Source organism: Rutidosis leptorrhynchoides, chromosome 1 (assembly GCF_046630445.1).
Source record: "Rutidosis leptorrhynchoides isolate AG116_Rl617_1_P2 chromosome 1, CSIRO_AGI_Rlap_v1, whole genome shotgun sequence".
In the NCBI taxonomy this organism is placed as follows: domain Eukaryota; kingdom Viridiplantae; phylum Streptophyta; class Magnoliopsida; order Asterales; family Asteraceae; genus Rutidosis; species Rutidosis leptorrhynchoides.
This window is the reverse complement of record NC_092333.1, coordinates 516,294,107-516,304,723: the sequence shown is the minus strand read 5'-3', so window position 1 is coordinate 516,304,723 and position 10,617 is coordinate 516,294,107.

Here is a 10,617-nt window from a genome sequence, read left to right as displayed (position 1 = left end):
AATCCTGAAGTAGATTTCCTACTATCAGGATCTCCGGCCATATCCGCATCTGTATAGCCTTCCAAGATTGGATCAGCTCCCCCGTAACAAAGACATAGATTCTTTGTACCTTTAAGATATCTGAGATTCCATTTTACCGCCTCCCAATGCTCTTTCCCGGGGTTGGAGAGAAAACGACTCACTGTTCCCACTGTGTGAGCAATATCGGGCCTTGTACACACCATCGCATACATCAAACTTTCAACTGCTGAAGAATATGGTACTGAAGACATCTCCCCGATCTCTTCCTTGGATGAGGGACAAGAACTCTTACTTAACTTGAAATGGTTGGCTAATGGAATGCTAACAGGTTTGGCATTGTTCATATTGAAACGTGAAAGCACTCGTTCAATATACTTCTCCTGAGATAGTCATAACCTTTTATTCTTCCTGTCTCGGGTTATCTGCATTCCCAAAATATGTTGAGCATGTCCTAAGTCTTTCATGTCAAAAGACTTCGAGAGTTCCTTCTTCGGCTGGTTGATCTTCGTTGCGTCTTTCCCTACGATCAAAATATCGTCTACATATAGTAGAAGAGCAACGAAATTTCCTTCAGAAAACTTCTGAATGTAGACACACTCATCTGCTGCAGTTTTCTTGTACCCTTGACTCACCATGCATGAGTCAAACTTCTTGTACCACTGCCTAGGTGCCTGCTTCAAACCATATAAACTTTTCTTCAGCTTGCATACGAGGTTATCTCCTGAAACCTCAAAACCTTCCGGCTGCTCCATGTAAATGTCTTCATGTAAATCTCCATGAAGAAAAGCTGTCTTTACATCCATATGTTCAAGCTCCAAGTCCATACTTGCGACCAATCCAAGTATGACTCTAATTGAAGTCATCTTGACTACTGGTGAAAATATCTCGTCAAAGTCAATCCATTTCTTTTGTTGGAATCCTTTGACTACAAGCCGTGCTTTGTATTTCACCACTTTTCCACTACATCCTTTTTCAGCTTGAACACCCATTTATTTTTCAGTGCCTTCTTCCCGCGTGGAAGTTCTACAATCTCATAAGTTTGATTTTTCTGCAGAGAATCCATCTCATCCTGCATTGCGAGCAACCATTTTTCTTTATCCTTATGAGTTACTGCTTCATGAAAACTCTCTGGTTCTCCATCTTCAGTAAGTAAAAGGTATTCGGATTCTGGATATCTACTCGATGGAATCCAGCTTCGTTCAGATCTACGAACTTCTGGAATATTCTGAGGAGATCCACCATCATCTTGGCCTTGTGATGGTTCTGGAACGTCTGGCAGATGGGGTTGTGGCTCCCCCTACTCAGCACCGTCATTTTCCTCATTATCTTCTACTTCTGGCATTTCTTCTTGCACTGAAAATTCATTTCTCATGAATGATTCCGTTGTTGCCTCTGGCACCTGAGCAGCAACATTTGTCTTCTGAGATATTGTGGGCTTTTCAATATCTTCTATTGTCTGGCTTTCATGTAACACCACGTCCCTACTTCTGATCACCTTTTTCTCCTTTGGATCCCATAATCTGTATCCAAATTCTTCATCTCCATAGCCTATGAATATGCATGGAGTAGTCTTTACATCCAGCTTCTGTCTGAGCTCCTTGGATACATGTGCGTACGCCAAACATCCAAATACTCTTAAGTGAGAGTATGATGGATCCTTTCCAGACCAAAGTTTCTCCGGAACTTCAAAATTTAGTGGTACTGATGGAGATCGGTTGATCAAGTAACATGCGGCTCTGACTGCTTCTCCCCAGAATGGCTTTGGCGGCTTAGCCATACTGAGCATGCTTCGAACACGTTTCATGATTGTTCGGTTCATTCTTTCTGCTATACCATTGTGTTGAGGGGTACGTGGAACTGCCTTCTCATGTCGGATGCCATATGATCTGCAATAGGCATCGAACTGCCTGGAAGAGTATTCACCGCCGTTGTCGGATCGAAGACACTTTAACTTCTTTCCTGTCTCACGTTCTACCATGACATGGAAATGTTCGAAGTAATCGAAAACTTGGTCCTTCGTCCGCAAGAAATATACCCACACCTTTCGAGAAGCATCATCGATAAATGTTAGAAAGTATCGGTTGCCGCCAATTGATTCAACCTCCAAGGGACCGCAAACATCAGAGTGTACCAGACTGAGTAACTCTGATCTTCTCGTTGAAGAGGAATTAAACGAGACTCTATGCTGCTTACCAAACAAACAATGATTGCAAGGATCTAGTGCAATGTCCTTGTCTACATTGATAAGCTCCTTCTTTATTAGGGTAGACAACCCTTTCTCACTCATGTGACCGAGTCTCTGGTGCCATAAATTTTGTGAAGCCTCCTTTTCTGCAACATTAATGCTGTCTGTGTAGATCTTCACATGAATTTTGTATAGTGTGCCACAAATGTGTCCTCGAGCGACTATCATAGCGCCTCTTGACAATTTCCACGTGCCTTTACAGAAATGACTATCATAGCCTTGTTTGTCTATAGCTACCCCAGAAAGTAAATTCAGCCGATGATCTGGCACATGGCGGACATCCTTCAAAGTGATTGTGCTCCCGGAACTTGTCTTTATCTTGACATCACCAATTCCGACAATATCAGCGGAACTGGAATTTCCCATCTTCACAGCTCCAAAGTCACCAGCTTTGTATGTTGTGAAGTATTCCTTGTATGGAGTCACGTGGTAGGAAGCTGCAGTATCTACCACCCATTCTGTGTCTTCTCGTGAGACGTTAAGGCATGTCTCATCATGGGTTGAACAATAAGCTACATCACCAGTGATAGTAACTAATGTTTCTCCACCCTTATTCTTCGGCTGTGAACTGCTTTGACTTTGTTCCTCTTTCAATTGGTAGCAGTTCTTCTTCATATGTCCCTCTAATCCACAATGATGGCATTTATATGTTGGTTTTCTGCCATCAGCTAACCTGCCCCTGCTCTTGCTTCTGCCTCTATTTATTTTTGCTACTCATTCGCTGTCTCTCCCGATTCTCTGTGACAAAGGCATGGGTCTGATCTGTGCCCATGCCCTTTCTCCTTGCCTCTTCACTGAATAGGGCATCCTTTACCATTGACATGGTAAGTTTGCCATTCGGGGCTGAGTTGCTGAGTGTTACTACCAGCGTTTCCCAACTATCGGGAAGAGAACTAAGTAGCAATAGCGCCAGAACTTCATCGCCAAGCGGCATCTCTACAGACGATAACTGGTTGACCAAGCTCTGGAACTCACTGGTATGCTCGGCAACTGAAGTTCCACTTTTAAGAATCATGTTGACTAAACGCCTCATCAACAGGGCTTTATTCCAAGCAGTCTTGGTCTGGTACATGTCCTCCAACTTTTTCCAGAGGACATATGCGTCTGTCTCTTGTGCAACATGGTGGAAGACACTATGATCAATCCATTGACGGATCTGACCAATAGTTTTTCGGTTTGATTTCTTCCACTCTTTCTCTTTGGCAGAATCAGGGTTTATACCCTTCAATTCAATAGGATCGAACAAATCCTTACAGCTGAGGAGATCTTCCATCCGAGGTTTCCACAGCGTGTAGTTTGTGGCTGTGAGCATAATCATAGCTCCCGAAGATGACGTTGACTCTTCTATAGACATTATCACCTTACAAATAATTTTTCAACACAAACGGGGTTGAATTGTAGAAAACAAAGATCACCGTTACGTCTGGAACTATTGAAAATGGTGGAATAGACACTTCGCGGCTTAAATTCCACTTACGGGGCAAAATTATAATTTTTATAAACTTCAGGGACCAAAAATGAAATTCTGAAAATTTCAGGGACCAAATTTTAAAATTTCAGAATTGCTACAGTCCTGCTACAGGAATTTGCTACAGTACTGCTACAGGAACTTGCTATAGTGCCGCCAGCTGCTACATTGAATTGCTACATGACTGCTACAGTGAATTGCTACAGGACTTTCTTCTCCGGCGAAAATTCCGGCACCGGTCGTCTTCTCCGGCGAGATGACCAAACTTTGACCGCGTTTTCTGGGCTCGTTATAACTCCGTTTAAGTCACCGTTTTTTGCGTTGGACTCGGTTCGACGAGACGAATCCAATGGTACACTCAAAATTAGATTTTGAGGAAACTTCAGAAGACCCAAAAACTCAACCAATGTCTCTAACCAAGCTCTTGATACCACTTGTTGGGAAGAGAGGATCGCGTGGACGTTGGGAGATACAAATTTGAGAGAAAATAACTCTATTACTTACAAGAATAGATTTACAGAGTATTACAAACTCTTACAAAAAACTCTCAAACTCACACACACTATCTAGGTTGTGACTACACTTCTCTGAGTGATTTTGGGATGATTTACAATGAAAGTTTGCATCTCTATTTATAGCAAAAATTCTATGGCGGTGAATGGTGTGAACGAGGAAGGTTGGCGGAAGTTGGCGGCCGTCATCGTGTTCAAGTTTGTCACTTCCATACGCGTTGTCAACGTCGTATTTACACGAGTATTTACAAAACTCTAAAACAAAAAACTCTCAAACTCACACACACTATCTAGGTTGTGATTACACTTCTATGAGTGATTTTGGGATGATTTACAATGAAAGTTTGCATCTCTATTTATAGCAAAAATTCTATGGCGGTGAATGGTGTGAACGAGGAAGGTTGGCGGAAGTTGGCGGCCGTCATCGTGTTCAAGTTTGCCACTTCCATACGCGTTTTCAACGTCGGCAACTTTGAACATCTAGATGATGGCTGGAACAGAGCCATCTAGATGACGGCTGGAAACCACTGGAAACCATCAATAACTACATTAAACTAATAGAACTTTCACAGAAAATTTGAGAAGATATTTGAAAACAAAGAAAAGACATGCATATCCTTTGTTAAAATAATCTATATCATTGTTATAATCGTTCCATGATAAAAACATAAAGCCTGAGACTTGTTTATTGAAAGCAAGTAAGATAGGAATGGTAATGGCCCTAAGCCATCCATTTAAGTAAGGCGCACCCTTAGTTGAATTTAGAATCACCAAACAACCCTTCAAAATGAGACATAACAGGTATCACAACCATAGCTTGACTCGTATCCATCACTAATTCAGGTTGTGTGATTATATTCTTCTCATTAGATATGACAACTGTATCATAAACTGATTGTATGTATATAAAAATCGTAGATACGTGTACACGCATATAATATGATATAGGCCAATGAAGGATGATCAATAGGTATACTGACCTTAATCGCGCATATACTCCAGCAGCACATGAGCACAACAACTTTCATTTGGTTGCAAAACTTGAATTATTTTCTGATGCAAGAATGTAGTTTGGTTGTAAATAAAAAAGAGGTGAAAAAAAGTATCAAATTAGTGACGCATGGTAAGAGTATCAAGTAACTGAAGTTAATTTATAAACTGAAGTGCAACATCTTTGACTTGGCCGATTTATTCGGTCAAAGTTGCTAAAATTCCAATTTAGTCGGTAAAGGTAGTACTGTATTTATTAGTTCAAAGTCGGTAATATCAGGTAGTCAAAGTTGGTCAATATCCAACTAGTAGCCGACTAGTCTCCGACTTGACCAATTAGTGGAATAGTTGTTTTTTGAGCGCTTGAACCCTTTTGAAAAAATGGTTGATGTGTATTCCTATGTTAACGTTAACAAAAGACATTTTGTCTAAAGTAATGCGGATCTATAATGACCAAACACAACAGATATCGACAATTGAGTATTCTCACAAGAAATATAAGAAAAATGGCAGTAGCTTTTTTTTTATTAATATCACGATAAAAAAACTGAATTGAAAAGTATTCTACGGTCCTTTATATAATAGGACTAGATATACTTATATAAAGAAACATAATCAACTAAAGGATATAAAGATCCTTATTTAAATAAAATTGGAAACTAAATCAAACTTCTTGCTTGTTCACCAAGATCTCTGCCGACTAAACTGTAGTGATCCGAACTTTTTCATGTTTATATATTATATGATAGCAGTTAGTGCAGCTGTATTTTCTCTCTCCTAAAAGGGCGATATTGCCACTGTTCACAGTCGAATTTTTAGTTCTTTCTTTTGATTTTTGCATCTCACCACCCCCGCCAATCGATTCAGACACACTCGAATTGCAAAACCTGAAATTTTCAATCAGTTCCGAACACGACTGTCGGCCCACGCGCCGCCTTCTTCAGCTACCGGAATTCCACGCGCCGGCGCGTGAGGCTCTGATTCACCGCCGTTCGCTGCCGTTTTCTTCCAGTCCCTCGACTGTCTTGGATCTCCGACCAAATCCCTGGTGAGTATTGGTCTGATTTGTTGCTTTCAAATTTGAGTTACAGTTCATAGATCCTGTTCTCTGTTATTGCAATCTGTTGTGTATCATGGTGTCCAAGAAGAAGAAAAAGTACCAAGATTTAACGGAGACTGCTACTAGGGTTTTGCGAAACCGACCGGTTAGTCGTGGAACAGTGTTTTCATGTGAAAATGGAGAAGTGTTTTCATCTGATTCTGATGGGGATCGTTCATCTCCGATTATGGAAGACGTCGTACGTTCCAATCTGATGGTAGATGAAGTTGATCAGCCAAATAAGAACGAGGGAGATGTGCCAACTGATCATCCTGGAAAGGATAATCGTGATTCAGAAGGGAAGATTCTGAAAACCTATAGTTCTAGAAAGAGGAAGGGTAAAGTGAACCAGCTGATTGAAGTTGGGGATGGTCCGTCAAAGGAAAAGAAGAGTGCTCAATTTGTTCCTTATGTTGGTGATTCTTCTATTCCTGCTAATGAAAAAATACTCCCTGAAGTAATTAAAAAACGCAAGGGTAACAGGAAGAAAGGCGGGTATGGTAAGAATTCTGCTGTAACTGATCATTCTATTGATGATATTGTTGCTAGTAACGATGATATTATTGCTAAATCTATTGGTGAAACTATTGTTGTTGCTAAACCGGCTAGTCCTGTTGTATTCTTTAAAAGTTCAAAAGATGGTAGTTATAATGAGGTTGATGTAAACCTAGTGGCTGCTGCTGAGAATGCTGTTAAGTTATTTAAGAATGATGGTATTAGAGAGCCAATTGTTGTTCCTGATGATTTCTCCCAATTTACATTGGGTGACAATGTAAATTTAATGAATACGCAGGATAATAATAGCGGTGATAAAGATAATGTTGTTTCTGGGATTAAATCTACAACAATGGAAGGGGTTGAGACTAGTGATGGACAAGGCAATACAAATACTAAAACCCCAAGAGCATGGGTAAATCCAAACATCACTTTTGCTGACTTCTTAAAACAAAACAAAGATGAAGAAGAATTAAAAATGGAGTTCATTCCTCCAGTTTTAATGTCTAATGGTCAAAAGAGAGTAGTTTTCTCCGCTGAGGAGGTTAAGAAGGGCGGTAGTGCTTTTTCTCTTCAATTATATGGGTATTTTATTGGAACTTCTATGGAATATAGGGTTGTTAATGCCCATCTAAGGAGAATGTGGCGAAGGTATGACCTTAAAGAAATCGTCAAAACAGCTGCAGGATTTTATTTATGCAAATTTAATAATGAAAAGGGTATGAAGGAGGTTCTTGAGAGTGGTCCATGGTTAGTTAATAATGTTCCTTTTTTCGTGAATCAGTGGGAACCTGGGGTTTGGCTTGAAAAAATTGAACCTGAAAAAGTTCCAATTTGGATTTGCATTCAGAATATACCCATTGAACTATGGAGTGGCAGAAGTATAGGTAAACTAGTTAGTGGTATTGGTAGGCCTATGCTGATGGACAAAGTTACTTCAGAGAGATGTTTAAGTAAAAGTGGAAGACTAGGTTTTGCTAGAGTTTTGACTGAAGTCAATGCAGCTGATGACCTCCCTAGCTTTGTCGAATTTTCCTATCCTGTGATTGGTTCTTTTCCAGCCAAAGTGGGTAAACTTGAGGTGACTTATCAATGGAAACCGCCTTTATGCACTCATTGCAAAGTGTTTGGGCACTCTTTTAATACTTGTAAAATTAGGCCTAAAACAGAAGATGAAGTTTCAGAACAAGTGTTAAAAGACGCTTTGAAAAACAACAATGATGGTGAAACAGTTGATTTAAATAACCAGTGTGTTGAGGATGGCTCTAAAGTTGTTAGTAAGAAAGGAAGGGTATCTCATAAGTTGAATTTTGATAATAATAATAAAAGTCAATGGCAGTCAACAGAAGCAAAAGGTATCAAGCAAAATGCAGTTAAGAATAATCATGGTATTAAAGACAATATTGCTATGGAGGAAACAAATTGGAATGTGGAGTCCCAGAAAAATAATCATGGTATTAAAGACAATATTGCTATGGAGGAAACAAATTGGAATGTGGAGTCCCAGAAAAATCGAAATCAGAATGTTTTAAGGAAAAGAGATAAAGGGAAGGGCATTGATGGTGAAGGTAATAATAAGACATATTCCAAAGATAGAATTGAAACAAACAATCCTTTTTATGTATTAGTAGATGATGAGGGTAATGGTGATTGATGTTAAGTTTGTTAATACTGCTCCGAAATCAGGGTATTCTACATCTCGTTAGTCTCTTACTTTATATCTAGTATAGGTCCTCGAGTTTCGCTCAAATTAGTGTTACTCATGTTGTAATCCTCGTTGTATCATTTCCTTATCAATAAAATTATCTTGCTTTTCAAAAAAAAAAAAAAAATATATTATATGATAGCTATATTTACATGAATAAATGTTTCCAACATGTTAAGCAATCAAACTTGTTAAGACTTGATTAATTGAAACGGATTTTGTGTTAACGTTTGACCACCCAGTTTGTTCGATGATTCACGAACGTTATAACTTGTATATGACATGATAATATATATGAACATATATATATGTGTAACATGATGAAATGATATTTAAGTATCTCGTTATGTATATTAACAACAAACTATATACATAAACAAGACTACTAACTTAAGGAATTCAAAACGATATCTTTCGGTGTAATTCATCTAAAGAATTGTGTAAATATTTGTTTCTGCGATTGTGATAATCACGCTTACGAATTTTTACATACTGTTATTACTATTACTACTTAAATTAAAAGACAAACCAAAAGGTTTATAAAACCTAGTATAAACTAGTTGTCCCTCTACGTTGCTCTTCCATTAAAGAAAAGATAAATAAAAAAGATCCACGAAACAACCCACGCGTCGATATCCAGGTTGAGTCTTCAACGTACAACCACTAGAAAACTTGGTAGAAAAGACTCGACAAGTACCAATCTGTATAGAGGCCACTTTTTGTTGTTCTCTTATTTCATTCAAAGCAAGGTTGCAAATCTCAGGTGACTCGGCCGAGTTCTCGACGGTAACTATGCAAAGCTGTCTCAACGAGAAATCGGTTCGTAACTCACTCAATTACTCGGCGGGTCAATGGCGGTCAAACACTGGTCAGCGGCGTCGGAAAAATCTAATCTTACCGGGAACGAGAAAAGATGGGGAGGAAAACAAAAGAAAATGAAAAAGTAGAGGAGAGAAGAAAGAAACAAGGTGAAACCGTTCACGGACCACCGACAAAAGCCGGTGACCGGAGAAGATATAGAAATGACTGATTTTTTATTTTTTTAAGTTGATATATTAAAGGAAGCGCAGCCACGATGTAAGTTTACTTATTAAGGGTGTGTTTGGATGAAACTAGCTGGAGCTGGAGCTTATGGGCTAGAGCTGGAGCTGGAGCTTATTTTTAAAGCTAGTAGCTGGAGCTTATTATTTTTTATTAATGTTTGGTAAACTAGCTTGAGATTATTTTTCAGTTCATAAACTCTATTTTTTTTCCATAAGCTACTAGAAGTAACTTATTTTTCTAGAGCTTATAATTTTCATAAGTTTTACTTTTTATGTCTACTAAACAAAGCTTATTACTTGGAGCTTATTAAAATCATAAGCTCAAGCTCCTATAAGCTACCATAAGCTCCTACCCAAACACACCTTAAATCTGGTACATATCTTGACTTTGATGTTATTTATATATTTGAAATTTTAAAAAATATATATTTTAATTTTATCAAAGACTTTTTCCTCCGTTGGTCCCTCGTTTTGCATGCGGTGTCCCTTTCATTTTTTTAGCTACGGTGATCCCTCAGTCTAACTTCTGTTAAAAAGGTCCATTAAATCTTGACATGTGCATTGATTACCCTTTCAACATTTGTAAAAAGAAGGGATCACCGTAGCTAAAAAAAGGCACGGACAGCGCATGAAAAGCGATTTAAAAATGAGAGACCAATGGAGAAAAAGTCTATCAAATGACAATAACAACCCCTAAGCTTTTACCAAACTTTAAGAATACGAGCAAACAATTTGATATGCACTCTTGAACCATTAATTAAATGACAATAACAACCCCTATTATTTATATATTGTCAAAATAAATATTTATATTAAAATTAAAAAGTCAACTTTAGTCAAAATCCGAGTTCTCCCCGAATTGCCGAGATCTATCCAAAAACCACCGATCAAAATCTCCCCGAATTCCGAGCTCCAATATTGATTCAAAGCTGAGCATTTATACAACCACAATTATCTTTATGAGTGGGGTATGTGACATCAATAACTAAAAAAAATATACCACTTTCTATTAACTGCGTACAGAAGGTTAAGCTAAGAC